General features: G+C 44.4%; 1 protein-coding gene across 2 annotated transcripts in view; it reads left to right on the forward strand.

The window, feature by feature from the left end:
• The window catches only part of LOC147603127 (E3 ubiquitin-protein ligase BRE1-like 2), a 70468-nt gene that overhangs the window by 50195 nt on the left and 3921 nt on the right, over positions 1-16352 (forward strand). The gene's annotated exons all lie outside the window — the stretch shown is intronic.

Below are 16352 nucleotides of genomic sequence, written 5' to 3' on the forward strand. Positions count from 1 at the left end.
CCTTGGCAAGCATTGTTTCTTCATGAGAGCGAGAGAAGCATACCCTCTCATTAGTCAAGCCTTTGCAACATGGCTCATCGAGAAGACCAATCCGGTAAAAGAGACCCCCAAGTACACATATGAGAGTGCAATCTCCACTGGGCTGCCCATGTAGGTGAAACTCGGTCGAGATATGAAAAGAGGAGATGTGTTGAAGACCTTATCCTTAGTTTTCCCAACGGTTATTGTGAGATCCCGTTGTGCACAAGAGTCTTGTAATGTGTCAAGAAGATGCGTTTGGAGAGCCTCTAGAGAATCTTCAATAAGCACAATGTCATCAGCATAAAGTAGTATGGAAACAAGGATGCTTGCTAGGTGATGCTCTTGGTCCCCATCCTCCTTCAATGAAGGCCGAAATCTTGTTGATGTAGAGGCCAAAGAGTGTGGGAGATAGTGGGCATCCTTGCTTCACTCCGATGGTGTTGGAGATCTCCTCTGGTAATCCTCTTGGGCATCTCACCCGCCCTATGACCGGCTCCTAGATCATGTTTGATGGTACCCCCAAATCTTGGAGTCTTTGCAGTAGTCTGGCTCGGGGCACTGTATCAAAGGCTTTGCGGAAATCCATAGGCCACAAAGCAACAGTAAACCCGTGAGTGTCGTGCGCTGGTCTGCTCTGTGATGGCTTAAGGGTGAAGATGTGACCAAAGTGGAGAATGACATGCGGAAGCTTGCATGCCTGCCCTAATACTCTGTAGCCGATGTCCTTGTCTCTTTGCTATTGTTGAGCTCCATCTCAAGTACTGACCCATAAAGTTTGGCTAGTGTGTGGCCAATCATAATAGTCCTGTAGTAGTTGTTGGGGTCCATGGGATCTCCAGCTTTATGGATGGGTGTGATGATATGGCTGACCACGTGGGTGGGAAGCCTTCTAAAAGAGCCCGGTTGAACATATGGGCTAGGAGGGGTGCCAGAGTTTCCTCTGCATGGAAGATTTGCTCTGCCAAGAGGTTTGTATGGTCGTGTGGTTTACCGTTTGTGAGTCTTCGGATGGCTCTTCCACCATGGTGGGTGTGAAAAAGGCGGATGTGATGGGACGTTGGTGTGATGGTGGTGGGGAGGGCGGCTGATCTTGTACTTTGTATAGGGATTGTGCATGTGTGCCATATGGATGGTGATGTGATGGGTGTGGATGGGCGTTTCTCCTGGATTTTCTTCCTGTCGTCGTTATAGTTCACACCTTTGGGAGATTGTTATAAGTCCTTGTATTGGCCTTTAACATGTGCTCATTTCTTGCGTCTGGTTGTGTATTGGTTAATCCTTGAAGCATCTCGCTGTTGGATTTGGCAAGTTGCAACCTCATGTGGGAGACGTCTCACTTACATGTTGTGCAACATTCCTCGTCATACCAATCGTTTTGGGGCATGGTGCCGGTAGGGGCTCTGGCGGTAGATCGACTAGTGGATGGAAATGCGGCTATGGCAGAGGTGTGTAAGACTGTGGTGAGCTGAGAGGTGAGTCGGCTAGTGGGAGTGTCACCATTGGGCCACCCAACTGTTTCACGCGTGCTTTCTCATTATATATATACATTGGACTGGCGTCCATGGTAGTTGCATATGCCACGGATTGATGCTACTCATGTGGTACTATGGACTTGGCTTTCCGTTAGGACTTGTGCATTTGAGTACATGCCTGAAAGTGCATGGAGGATTGGTGTTTCATTTGGTTTAGTATCTCGTGTACTTGCCTGAAACATGTCTATTTTGGTATAGTCTCTTGAATGGGGATTGTCCATACCAATGTTGCATTGAATAGCATCTTTATGTGCTTGCTTGCAAATTTAATTTGCATGCTGTTTTCATGCCTACTTGACCAATGTGTAGTTTAGGGTAAGGGGACGCTCACTCGTGAACCGTGCATGTGAAACTGTATGTTGACATGGTTATCTGGCATGTGACAGGTAGTAAGTATTGGTCAAAACCTAGCCTTAGAAACTAGCACTAATTTATAAGTGAGTGTGTACATACTTCATTAAGTTTTGGCCAAAACTTACTTATAAATTATGACCAGCCTTGTGTTCGCACATATTGATGTCCCGAGGTGGACGAAACTCAATGCCCATTGCCCAGACCCTCTCCTCCTCGTTCAAAGAGAGCAACCAGCCATGTGTCCATCCCAGCTTGCACCACAAGTCACTTTTCAGGGTGGACATCTCATCATCTCTCTCAAAGTTGATGCCCTCGTTCAGCAGCCTCTTTTGCTGTATTTTTTGCACTTTCTCCTTCCCAACTCCATATCCGAGCTTGCTAGTGTGTTTTCCAAGCTTCCAAGAGTGTTTCCAGGTGATATTCACTCTCCTACACACTCCCAATGACTGAAATTCAGCAAAACAGTCTTTTCTTTTATTATAATTTCTTGTCTTTTGGCTGAAAACCCTAATTTGAGCATGCCTTTCTCAAGTCGAACAATAGGGAAAGCTTTCCCAGGGTTCCCTTCATCCTCTTGAAGACTTTTGTTGCGAAGGATACTGATAGATTGAAGATTTCGATACTCTAGACGCTTCCATCGTGGAGACATATGTTGTCATCGACTCTACTTGCAATTGGTGAGCTTTAATGCTTAATTATGGAAGCAAGTAGCAAGAGGGAGAAGCAAGACTCCATGTTTACATACTCTGTGTAGTGTTCTGTTGTCCTACGTGCTCTCTTGCAGATTGTTACTACCATGTGTTGGCGGAACAATAGAGAGTAGATTGTAGGAACATGGGCACTTGAGAGGGTAGTGTGAGTTGCATATCTTCATCGACAATCGTAGTGTTTGTAATAATGTATTCATATGCATTAGTATGGAAATCCAGTCAGAAATGCCCATGACCCTATGTACTTGATTCTCCCAAGATCAATAAACATTATTTGAGAGAGGAGTCGTCCGTTGCAGCTCATTGTGTGTCTTTTGTCAATTTCAGAAAATTACATCTTGTATTGTGCTGCTTGTCCATTAAATCTTGGTGTATTTTAAGTGTATGGATTAGCATTGTGTTCAACCAAGCATTCTACAGTGATTGGTGGAGTTACATTGGTATCAGAGCATATGGTTCTCTTTGACTTTTATCAACGATCACTGTGAACACTAGCTATCTCTACACTTAGAACACTATGGACAACCGTACAGTGAATGTTAAAGATGCCAACACAAGAGGCGGGGATAATAAAATGCATGCTTCCAATGCTTTACAGGAAGAGCAAACTCATGTGGTGTATACCAAGGAATTGGAACATATGGGACAGCTGTGCTGCGGAAAGAGAGAATGCAAGAACTAGAGTCCATGAACTTACTCGTATGAAGGCTCTTCTTTATGCACAACAAGAAGAATTGAAGGTCTATTGCCAAGATCCATTGGTACATGATCGTTTGAAGGCCAAGAAAGTTGAATCTTTTATGGATTATGCTATGGCAATGATTGCTCAAGAGTTGCACATGCAATTGAGGGATGCAACACATGCATACTTGGACCGTATAGAGGATGCTTATGCAGAAAAGACAAGCATCCCACATGTCTTGATATTCCCATAGGTGGTTGAACAAGAAAATACATCTAAGAGGATGAATTCTCATGCTATTAGAGAGGAACCATCGGCAACTTCACGCCATGCAGATATACCTTATGTACCCTGTGAAGGATACAATGTTTATGGCAGTGGTGAAAATGTATGTCAAATGCCATTGCCGGCGGCTGAAAATGTGCATGCACAACACATGGAACATGGGTTGTAATTTTCTATCGGTGCAGGTATTCCGCGTATCTCTCATGCAACTCATGTCCTTGAGTGTGCTCGTGAGGGAGAAGTTATGGGTGAAAATGGACCAATGTGTGTTGAGAGGCCAGCCATGTCTTATGCTTACAAGACACATGTATCTATACCTAATGCATCATCTTTTGTTCCTAAAATGATGCTAGTCATAGGGGTTGTTCCAATGGACTCACATGGAGGAAAACATGTTGAGATACAAGCTAATGCATCAAAGTCTCGTGACTTCAAAGCTGGAGACAAATCTGTGAAGTTTGATGCATATCATGGAGAAAAAGACACTTGCTTTTATTGCTCAGTTTAATATTAGTTTTAGTGATGAGGATTTCACTTAGAAATTCATGGTCCGGCATGTAAGCATGTTCATGAAAGGTCCTGTTGTTCATTGGTGGCTTATTAAGAAGCTCTCACTAAATCCTGTTAGATCATGGGAAGAATTCAAGGAGAGGTTCTATGCCTAGTTGTTGCCTCCCAAGTGAGATAACAATGAAGTGGGATTGGGTGAAGCAAAATGAGGAGGAAACGGTGAATGCATGTCTGCCAAACTTTTTGAAAGTGCTTTTGGAGGTGTCTCCATTTATTTATCCATGTCTCCGAGGTAGAAAGGAAGAGAAGGTTCCAATCAGGAGTGCAACCCGTGTACAAAGAGGGACTACAAATGTATCGTGGTCACACCTTACAACAACTAATTGTTGACACACTGCCACCAAGCAATTGGAACTTAAGTTGAGTTGATTCAATAAAGCTAAATCCTCATTCCAGGGCAAAGAGAGGGCTGTCCAAAATCTACAAAATAGTGAATGGCCACCTAAAACGAATCAAAGCCAAGATAAAAATGGTCCAAAGATTGAAAATAAGTCTACCAAGAAGCATCCCTTGCAAGTGAAAGACTATCGACTCACAGCAGAGCAAAAACAATAGTATATGAGCGAGTGTAAATGCTTCACTTGTGGTAGCATTGAGCATATTACAAATGCATGCCCAAACAAGAAAAAGCGTGGTAATGTGAATGCACTAAAGCCTAATGTGTATAGTTTTGGAAGTGTAGGGCAATACTTCACATGATAGTAAAGAGAGGGTTGTATGTAAAGCTTGGGACAACTTAAGGATCGGCCGCCTTTGTTCATGTTGGTTGATTGTGCAACTGAGAACTTCATATCTACACAAATGGCAGAAGCTTGGGGACAACTTTAGGATCGGCCGCCTTTGTTCATGTTGGGTATTGAAATGGGAGGCATGGGTTCTTAAATTGAAGTAGGGGTTATCTTTGTTGGTAGAGAAGTCTAGGTTATGTCAATTATTGGCAAGTTGTGTATTCACATTCGAGGCTATGAGGCTATGTGGATCATGAAAGTTTTCTTGTAGCGCCTTTGAATGGTTGTGATGTATTGCTTGGAAAGTCTTCGCACATGTGCATTGATTCGTGCAAGGCTTACAAGACCAATAGAATTACCTTCATGCATAAAGGACAAGAGCATGTACTTGATGCTGGTGAATAGGGTGATACTATTCCCCTTGTATCTCATGTACAAATCAAGAAAGTAATGAAAAAGGGTATTTTTGCATACTTGATTTTTGTATGGAATCATGTTGAAGTAACTAATGTGCATATAAATACTCTGATAGACTGAATTTTTTACAAGAGTACAATGATTGTTTTGTTAATGAGTTGCCACCCGTGCGATCGAAAGATCATCACATTGATCTTGTGCTGGGTAGCTCACCACCTAATAGACTAGCCTATCGTGTGAGTGCATCCCAGAGAGAGGAGATCATGAAGCAGTTAAATGAACTTCTTGAGAAGGGTTTGGTTCAGCCAAGCTCTTTTCCATACTATTCACCCGTTCTCTTGGTTTAAAAGAAGGATGGGTCTTTTCGTACGATGTGATATGCAGCGGAAGTCTTTGTATTGGTTGATCCTGTCACACAATATGCTCACACCGTCTTCTGTATCCTGAGTTTCGTGAGTTTAGCAATCCATTTCATTTACTTCAAACTTTAAAGAGATGAGAGAGAGAGATATGAACACTGTACACCAGATTGGGTCCCGAATTACCCACTGAAGGGCCCCCTATCCCGATAACGAGATAGTATTTGCTTTATTACTTTAGAGAGAATGACTTTGGACTGTAGATAAGCCAAACGCAAGATCTCGGAGGATCGGAGTAGGGCTGATCTGTACACTGCTGTAGAAACATCTCAATGACTTGATCTTGAGCCTATGCACTCTTCCCAAGGGCATGAGGAAGGGCTGCACACCTGAGGCTCAAAGAAGAAGAAGGTGGACTGTTCTACACACTGTTAGAATGCTGAAAACACATATGAATGCTGAGTTACCTTCACCAGATGACTGCTGAATGTGTTGATGATGCAGAGAATGCTGGACACTGATGCAAACAACTGTTTCAGGGCTGGAAACTGTTGTAAACTGTTGCTTCAAAGCTGGATTCTGCTGTGGACAGAAACGCTGAGGGCTGGTGAGGACTGTGGACTGAAACGCAGCAGCAACAGATGATTTCAGGGCTGGAAACTGTACGGCTGGAGCAAACGCAGCACTGCTGCTGTGCTGGACCAGAAAACGCAGGTATCTAGGCTGAATGCTGCTGGTTTTCAGGCGTGGAACTGAGCTGAGTCTGGGGCTGAACTATGGGCATGAACTGATGCTGAATTCAGGCTGATTAGAGGCTGAGGACAAACACCTAGGGCTGGATTGAAGCTATGGTTCTCAAGGGTTGGAGAAGAAAGCTTATGGGCACTAGGGTTGGATTAGTCTTGGGCTGAAAGCAAGAGAGAGGAGAGCTCTTAGCACAATGAAGACTGAATGAGCAAAAGAGACTCTAGGCAAGCCTATTTATACTAACTGGAGGTTGGTCATTTAATAAAGTTAATATTTATAAATGCCCAATAATGCAAATAATGATAAATAAATACTAATAAATATGGGAAAAATACCAGATAAATCCCAGTAAATTCCCTAAGGCTTTGGGGATGTTCTAAATGATGCACAGGCATATGTATGCATATTATGCAAGATGCAGAGTGCTTTCTGATGCAAACCCTAAGGCTTCTACTGACTCTACATGCATGAATGATTCTCTCCAAGTGGGTTAAGGGACTTGACTGACTGACTGACCCACTAAGGCTGAGGAATGACCTACGTAGCTCGTGCTTGACTTATCCTGGACTGAGGATGTACAATGGGATCACGGCGTACGACAATTATCATCCTATTGGGTTCTAAAACTGTACAAATGTTGCACTTCTGATGATGAGCCATCTTGTCACCATGCACTGAGTGCAGAGTGCATGTGACATTCCCTCCTGATTAGCTTGGCGGCAGGTTCATGGCTTCCAAGTAGTCCGCCAATAATTGGGAGTACTCCTGGAAGAACTCCTCGTCAAGCCATACGGCTTCGTGGGTGCCTCGATCTCGGAACTTCGTATAGAACTGACGAATCCGTCGACCGGAACCATGCTTCCATCGATGAAGAAGGATCTGCTCAGGCTCAATAACTTCTGCCTCGTCTACCATGTCTGGCTGCTGTTCATCTGAAACATCAAACACTTCTGGACCAACATATGGTTTTAGCCAAGAAATATGGAAAACATCATGCATTGTCCAACTGGTAGGCAACTTTAACTTCATTGAGACATCACTTATCTTCTTAACTATTGGAAAAGGGCCAAAACTACGGAATGAAAGCTTGGGACAACGTTTGCCCACTTGTTTCAATCTCTGCTTCATGATACGCAAATAGACCCAATCCCCTTCCTTGAAGTGGACATCTCGTCTAGATTTATTTGCCTGTCTGCTATATGCTTCCTGAGCTTTGGTCAAGCGGTCCTTAACTGACTCAATGATCTCGGAAAATGCTTCGGTGGTTTTGTTAGCCTCTAAAGATGGAGACACCATTCTCGTCAAAAGAGAAGAAAAACGGCGACCAAAGGCTGCTTCATATGGAGTCCGTCCGACACTGGATGAATGCGTGTCGTTCAAGATAGCTTGGACCAACGGAAGATAGTGCTCCCATTTGGATTGCTGGTCATGACAGTATGACTTGAGGACATCAAAGGCCAACTGATTATAAATTTCTGTCTGGCCATCTGTTTGGGGATGGAATGCACTAGACAACTGCAACTTAGTTCCAAAGTTTTCAAATAATGCTCTCCAGAAATGCGAGGTAAACTTGGAATCTCTGTCTGATGTTATGGTGCTAGGCAAACCACATATTGGATACCAATGCTTGAGAAACAGACGTGCTACGTCCTCGGCTGTGGCCGTATGCTTGCATGGGATGAGCATGCAGAACTTACTGAAGCGATCCACAATGGTAAAACACTGAGTGTTACGGGATCCAGTGGATGCTGGTAGAGGCCCTACAAAGTCCATAGATATGTCGATGAAAGGTCCGTCGGGGATAGGCAAAGGTTGAAGTAAACCTGCCTTCTTTGTATGGGGAACCTTGACTTTTTGACAAATCTTACAGGCTTGTACATGTGCATAGACATCACGCCTCATCTTTGGCCAATAAAAGGACCGTTCTAATTTCTCGAGGGTACTGTTGATACCCCTATGTCCTCCAACTAAGGAGTCATGGGCATCGTGGAGAAGAGCGGAACGCTTTTCTCGAGTAACACAGAGACGGTTCTTGTAGAACAACCAACCGTTCTGTACTGAATAGTGGCCAGGCTCAGAAGTGAGGGCCAAACTATACTGAGTACCAAACTCAGGGGAGTCGACATATTGGTCTTTCATACTATCCAAGTCCTTCCCCGTGATTTCGAGAATGGTAGCTTCTTGGACTGCCTGGATGCTGGACTTTCGACTGAGAGCATCTGCTACTGGGTTATGCTTACCAGGGATGTATTCAATCATACCTCCAAACTGTTGGAAGATTTGACTCCACCTGGCCTGTCGATCACTCCACTGGGCACTTGGCATAGTCTGAAGCCACTTAAGTGCTTGGTGGTCTGTTTTCACTGTGAAAGCCTGTCCATAAAGAAAAGGCTTCCAATGTTTGAGCGCTGTGATCACACCCAAAAGCTCTTTGTCATATACCGAATAATTCTTTTCGGCGACATCCAACTTTCTGCTGTAATAAGCCATGGGTCTATTGTCCTGCTGGAGGACTGCACCTATGGCTACATGCTGGCATCGGTGATGACCTCGAAAGGTTCGTCCCATGATGCTAACTTTAATACAGGTGCTTCTGAGGCAGCTTTTTGGAGTGCACGGAATGCATCAAGTGCCTTACTTATAACTGAGACTTTCTGCTTGCGAGTCTTCACCCCCTTGAGCAAGTCGGTAAGAGGTGCTGCAAGGTTGGAAAACTGATGGACATGTGTGCTATAGGCCTGACAAAGACCTACGAATGAACGGATTTCTTGGGCGGTTTTAGGAATATCCCAATCTAAGATCTCTTGAACCTTTGAGGGGTCCAGTCTAATCCCATCGGAACCGATGATGTAACCCAAATACTGAACTTCCTTAACACCAAAGATAGACTTTTTGGCATTTATGTAGAGCTGATTATCTCGCAAAAGTTGCAAGACTTTCTCCACATCTTTCTCATGCTGCTCCGCAGTGGCTGAGAAGACTAGTATGTCATCAAGGAATATGAAGACACACTTCCCAATGTGGACTGCGAAAATCCTAGACATCATCTTATTGAACGTTGCGGGTGCATTTTTAAGCCCAAAAGGCATGACTACGAACTCGTAGTGACCACGCTCTGTCCTGAAAGCTGTTTTTGGAATGTCAGCTTCAAAAATGCGGACCTGATGGTAACCACTATTGAGGTCGATCTTAGTGAAAAACTTAGCACCGTCTAAACGCTCCAAAATGTACTCTATCCTGGGCATAGGAAACTTATTCTTGATAGTGAGTTTGTTTAATGCCCTGTAGTCTACACAAAGGCGTGCAGACTCGTCCTTCTTTTGGACAAATAGGATAGGTGCAGCAAAAGGGGAGGAAGAAGGCCGAATGAATCCGGCTCGGAGAAGCTCAGATAACTGCTTTTTCAACTCGCCCTCTAAAGTCTTGGAAAGACGATAGGGAAACCTCCTAGGAGGGTCTGATCCAGGGACCAAATCAATGTGATGGTCCTCAAGGCGAGAGGGTGGGAGATCGTCCCTAAGCATAATGTCCTGGTGTCTGGATAGGAGGTCTGCTAACTGAGGGACTGAAGATGTAATGGATGCTACTAATGAGGGAGGGGCTGTTTGAGCACGAACATAAAGAAGTGCTCCTTCTGCTCCCTTGCGGATAGCTCGTCGGGCCTGGAGATGCGAAATCAATGGGATGCCAAGAATGCTTCTATCCCCACGAATCATGACAGGCTCAGGAAAACCTTTACAAATAGTAAAAGTGTCCTGTCCCCAATCGGGAATAGGCTCATACTGACGGAACCACTGAATTCCTAAGATCATGTCACACCCTAACAGAGGGGAGACGATGAAATCCCGTTGAAATGAGGCCTTCTGAACTTCAAAGGCAAACTGCTGTGCCTTCTGGGAAATGTGGGTGCAAAGACCAGGTGTAAACCCGTCCACATCCAGATGATATGGGACTAATGTGCAGTTCAATTTATTAGCCAACTGGGGAGAGATGGCGTCTTCAGAACTACCCATATCGAAAAGGACTACAAACTGTCGGCCCTGGGCAGAGCCATAAGCTCGGATAAGGCTCTTCTGAGCAGCATCGCTCTCACCCTCCTGCTTAGCATCAAATACCACGGATGGTATAGGATGCATGGAAGGTAAAAGTTGAACTGCATTTGAGGTAGTAGGCGGGGCTGGAGGAGCCGGGGAAGCTGTGGCAACTGTGGCAGAAGGAGCTTTGGCAGCTTGTGCCGCTTGCCATTTGTGGCAATCCTTCTTACCATGCCCTATAATATGACAGAAAAAACATCTATTTTCTGACTGATACTTCTTTTGCTCCTCTGGAGGAAGATAACCTCCAGTAATGCCTGCTTTAGCCTTTTCATCAGGGGTTTTCTTAGGTTCTTTATCCTTCTTACCCCCTGAACTGGAGCTATTACTGCGGTCCTTCTTAGCATCTTTAGAAGATGCGTTACCTTTCCCTGACTGTGCAGGTGATTGCTGCTGCTGGGGTTTGGTACTGGACTGAGATGTCTGCTTGGGCTTGCCCCCGTTGAGCTTCATTTCTTCGTTCTGAGCGAGAGTCAGAGCCCGGTCATATGTACTTGGTTCAAAGTTACGAACTGTGAACCGAATGTTGGAGTCCAATCCACGAATGAATTGCTCCATCTTGGCCTGCTCAGATAACCCTAACTGCTGTGCTAAAGTAATAACCTTACCGGAAAACTGAAGCACTGGGGATCCGTTTTGTCTGAGTCCATAGAACTCGTCTTTCAGACCGGTCATGTACTGGGGCGGGAGAAATCTGGTCTTCAGGTCATGGACAAAGATGTCCGAGTCAAAGGCTGTGACACCTGTGGCCTGGTCAGTATGAATACTAGACCAATGCTGCCACCAAGTGACTGCCTCACCAGTGAGATGGGGAGCCGCTAAGTGGACTTTGTCTTGTGGGTCTGTGATCCTAGCTAATGGAAAATGAGCATTAAATTGATGAACAAATTGATTAACTGAAGAATGATCACACTTACCATCATACTTGCTGAAATTCGGTTGACTGCGAATGATGGTTGTTGAAGCTGCTGCGGGATGCTGGCTGGTGACACCTATGACTGGGGAGACTTAGGAGAGCTGCTGATACCTCAAGTGTATGGCCTCCTTTTCCCGTTGGTGTTCGAGTAACATACGTTCTCGATCAAGCTCACGTTGGTGTTCCCGAGCGGCGAGCTCAGCCTGACGCCGGTCTTCGTCGATCCTGCGTTGGGCTTCCTCATAGTCGCGTCTTTCTTCTTTTTCTCTTCTCCTTCGGGCCTCGTCCTCTCTCCTTTGTTGTTCCATCTGAAAGAAGAGGGAGATGTAGTCGGGTGCTGCTGGAGGTGTAGAAAGACGTGCTGATGCTGCCTCCAAGAGTTGGAAACGCTCCATGAGTAGCTGGTTCTGAGCTCTAAGAAGAGCTATGGTGTCTGCTGTAGGCGGAAGAACAAGGTCTCCTTCGGGGGAGACGTCTTCCGGCTGATGAGTACTCTCTCCTGTAGACATGATACTGAAGTCGGTGGTCGTGCTGGAGCGCAATCTAACCATCCGAGGATGCCCCCACGCTAGGATACGGTGTGTGTGGACTATCTGAATCTGATACCAATGTGATATGCAGCGGAAGTCTTTGTATTGGTTGATCTTGTCACACAATATGCTCACACCGTCTTCTGTATCCTGAGTTTCGTGAGTTTAGCAATCCATTTCATTTACTTCAAACTTTAAAGAGATGAGAGAGAGAGATATGAACACTGTACACCAGATTGGGTCCCGAATTACCCACTGAAGGGCCCCCTATCCCGATAACGAGATAGTATTTGCTTTATTACTTTAGAGAGAATGACTTTGGACTGTAGATAAGCCAAACGCAAGATCTCGGAGGATCGGAGTAGGGCTGATCTGTACACTGCTGTAGAAACACCTCAATGACTTGATCTTGAGCCTATGCACTCCTCCCAAGGGCATGAGGAAGGGCTGCAGAAGGTGGACTATTCTACACACTGTTAGAATGCTGAAAACACATATGAATGCTGAGTTACCTTCACCAGATGACTGCTGAATGTGTTGATGATGCAGAGAATGCTGGACACTGATGCAAACAACTGTTTCAGGGCTGGAAACTGTTGTAAACTGTTGCTTCAAAGCTGGATTCTGCTGTGGACAGAAACACTGAGGGCTGGTGAGGACTGTGGACTGAAACGCAGCAGCAACAGATGATTTCAGGGCTGGAAACTGTACGGCTGGAGCAAACGCAGCACTGCTGCTGTGCTGGACCAGAAAACGCAGGTATGTAGGCTGAATGCTGCTGGTTTTCAGGCGTGGAACTGAGCTGAGTCTGGGGCTGAACTATGGGCATGAACTGATGCTGAATTCAGGCTGATTAGAGGCTGAGGACAAACACCTAGGGCTGGACTGAAGCTATGGTTCTCAAGGGCTGGAGAAGAAAGCTTATGGGCACTAGGGTTGGATTAGTCTTGGGCTGAAAGCAAGAGAGAGGAGAGCTCTTAGCACAATGAAGACTGAATGAGCAAAAGAGGCTCTAGGCAAGCCTATTTATACTAACTGGAGGTTGGTCATTTAATAAAGTTAATATTTATAAATGCCCAATAATGCAAATAATGATAAATAAATACTAATAAATATGGAAAAAATACCAGATAAATCCCAGTAAATTCCCTAAGGCTTTGGGGATGTTCTAAATGATGCACAGGCATATGTATGCATATTATGCAAGATGCAGAGTGCTTTCTGATGCAAACCCTAAAGCTTCTACTGACTCTACATGCATGAATGATTCTCTCCAAGTGGGTTAAGGGACTTGACTGACTGACTGACCCACTAAGGCTGAGGAATGACCTACGTAGCTCGTGCTTGACTTATCCTGGACTGAGGATGTACAATGGGATCACGGCGTACGACAATTATCATCCTATTGGGTTCTAAAACTGTACAAATGTTGCACTTCTGATGATGAGCCATCTTGTCACCATGCACTGAGTGCAGAGTGCATGTGACATCGTACGTGTGGATTATAGAGCTTTGAATAAGCTCACCATCAAGAATCGGTTTTCAATTCCACGGATAGATGACATCCTTGGTAAGTTGGATGGATTGGCATGCTTTAGTCGAATTGATCTTCAAGAGTGCATATCATCAAGTGCGTGTGGTGTCTATGGATGTACATAAAACTGCTTTCAGGACAACATTTGGGCTTTATGAGTATCTTGTTATACGTTTTGGTCTTACGAATGTCTTGGCTACATTCAATAGACTGGATTGTACGTTGCGTGGGTACATGAAATTTATAGGTGTCTTCTTTGATGACATACTAGTCTTCTTGAAGTATGAAGAAGAGCATAGAGCTTAGTTGGCTATTGTTTTTGAAGAGCTCTGTAACCATAAATTCTTTATAAATGCAAAGAAGGGAGTTTTTTTTGTCAGAGACACTATCTTGGGCATATTGTGTCCAAAGATGCAGTGTGGATGGATGCTGTAAAGATTGATGTAATTCAAAATTGACCTGAATTGAGATCGATGCATGAAATCCTTAGTTTTGTTGGATGATGCTCTTACTATCGTAGGTTCATTTGGCGCTTTGCATGGATTGCTTCTCCTTTGCATGACTTAACAAAGAAGAAGGCTATATTTAAATGGATTGATGTAGAGAGAGATGCATTCCTCAAATTGAAAGATGCAACTGCACATAGTCCAGTGTTGATCATTTCAGATTTCCAAAAACCATTCAATGTCGAATGTGATGCATCTTGAAATTGTGTAGGAGTTGTCCTTAATCAAGAGGGACATGCTGTGGCTTATGAGAGCCGTAGGTTGCATGATGCAGAGCTCTTTCTTGGCATTTATGAGAAAGAGCTCTTGGTTGTAATTCATGCATTAACCATATGAAAACATTACTTTCTTGGGATTGATTTCATTGTGAAGATAGATCACCTAAGTTTGAGGTATTTTCTTACACAAACTAAATTGTCAGAGAAGCATATGAGGATGGCCAATTTCCTCTCTATGTTTCATTTTCAGATCTTGCACACCCTAGGAAAATTGTCACGAAAGCCGTATGTAGCAGGTACCTCGGTTGCCTCTTATGGAGATTTGTTTGCCATGCGTGGTTTGTATTATATGGATGCTGATTTTGCCACTATTTGGGTTGATTTGATGGTTGGTCATGCACAAGAATCATATGTGATCAAAGAGGGTTATTTTATGAAAGATAATTACCTTTGTGGTGTTTTGCATGAGGCGAAAAGTTTTGAACGAGTGCCATGCTCCATATGTTGGTCATAGAGGCATAATGGCTACTTAACGCCTACTACACATAGGCAAAAGTCACCAGGGCTGCTTCAGCCATTGCCTATTCCCACGCAGCCATGGGAAAGTATTACAATGGATTTCATTATAGACTTGCCACAAACTCAATAGGGTAATGATGCTATTTGGACAGTTGTGGACACGTTAGGCAAGCAAGCTCACTTCTTGCCGGTCAAGAAGACCATCAAAGTTGAGCATATGGTTAAAATATATCTTGCACAAGTGTTCAAGCATCATGGAATGCTGAAGTTCATTGTAGGGGATGAGATCTCAGGAACACAAGTCTCTTATGGTGGGCCGGCCGTGTTGGACCTCTTGAAATGTTATGTAATGGATCAAAAGTCTTCTTGGGAGAAGTACTTACCTCTTGAAATGTTATGTAATGGATCAAAAGTCTTCTTATGTAATGAAATGTTATGTAATGGATCAAAAGTCTTCTTGTGGAATTTACATACATCAACACGGTGCATGCATCTCTGGGAAAGGCCATGTTTGAGATTGTTTATGGCAAGGTGATTTGGCCACCCATCCAAAGGATGAGATATTTCCAAGCTGATGAGTATGTAAGAGACTTGGAAATTGCCTTTGCTCAGGTGCGGACAATCATCACAAGGCCACAAGACAAACATAAATAGAAAGCAATTTCATGTCAAAGAGAATGATTAGGTGTTGCTGAAATTCGAGAAAGTAAGACTTGCATAGAGGCCTGGCAAAGACGGTGCATATCCTAAGCTTGCAACTAGCTACTATGGGCCTTTTAGAGTGATCGAGAACATCAATGAAGTGGCTCTCAGGTTGGCACTACCAATCGGCATATACACAATGCTTTTCATGTGAGTCTCCTTAGCAATTATGTAGGGCCGGAGCCTAGTGAACCGGTCATTGAGGATCCACTAGAAGTGGATAACTTTGAGAAGTTTTTGCAGCCAAAATAGATTGTGTATCACAAGGAACGCAAGCTTGGTCCAAGGGGGCGGGTGGGAACGGTAAAGGTATGTATAGATGCGACTAAAGCTGAAGATCCCATTAGGTAATCCATTGTACTTGAGCCCCTGCCATGTGGGAAGTATGGAAGAGCTCCGGAAGAAGGCCAATGGGACATCCTGTTGAAGATGGCTGAGTCTTGTGTGGTCCCCGGCAAGAGAACTCTCCCCTGATGTTGTATTGTCCCCTGTGTCTTGTTATGCCCGGTGGATGTCAATCTCCTCTGAGTCTATCTCGTGCATGGTCGGCTCCTTTTGGTCATATACAAATGCGTGCTCTCTGCGAGTCTTGGTGTTGAAGTCCCCTAAAAGGAGAACTTCGCCCAATCGTGAGAACTCAATGATGTTTGCATGGAGGGGATAAAACTGCTCTCCCTCCTCCAGAATAGCATATAAGGACTTCCCTGGTGGGAAGTAACAGACTGGTATGTGTATACATCTCTCCATTGTGACTAGTAACCTCACCCACATAAAGCGTGCCTCTGTGTCCTTGTGGACTATGGTGATCATGGGCTGTTGGTGTGTCTTGGATAGTACCGTTACTCCGCCAGACCCAAGTACCCCATCGCATGTGCATGTCTCCTCTTGGTAGGCGGAGAGAGAGAGAGAGAGAGAGAGAGAGAGAGAG

The sequence above is a fragment of the Cibotium barometz genome, chromosome 65 (genome assembly GCF_041138505.1).
Source record: "Cibotium barometz isolate CiBa-2024 chromosome 65, ASM4113850v1, whole genome shotgun sequence".
NCBI lineage: Eukaryota > Viridiplantae > Streptophyta > Polypodiopsida > Cyatheales > Cibotiaceae > Cibotium > Cibotium barometz.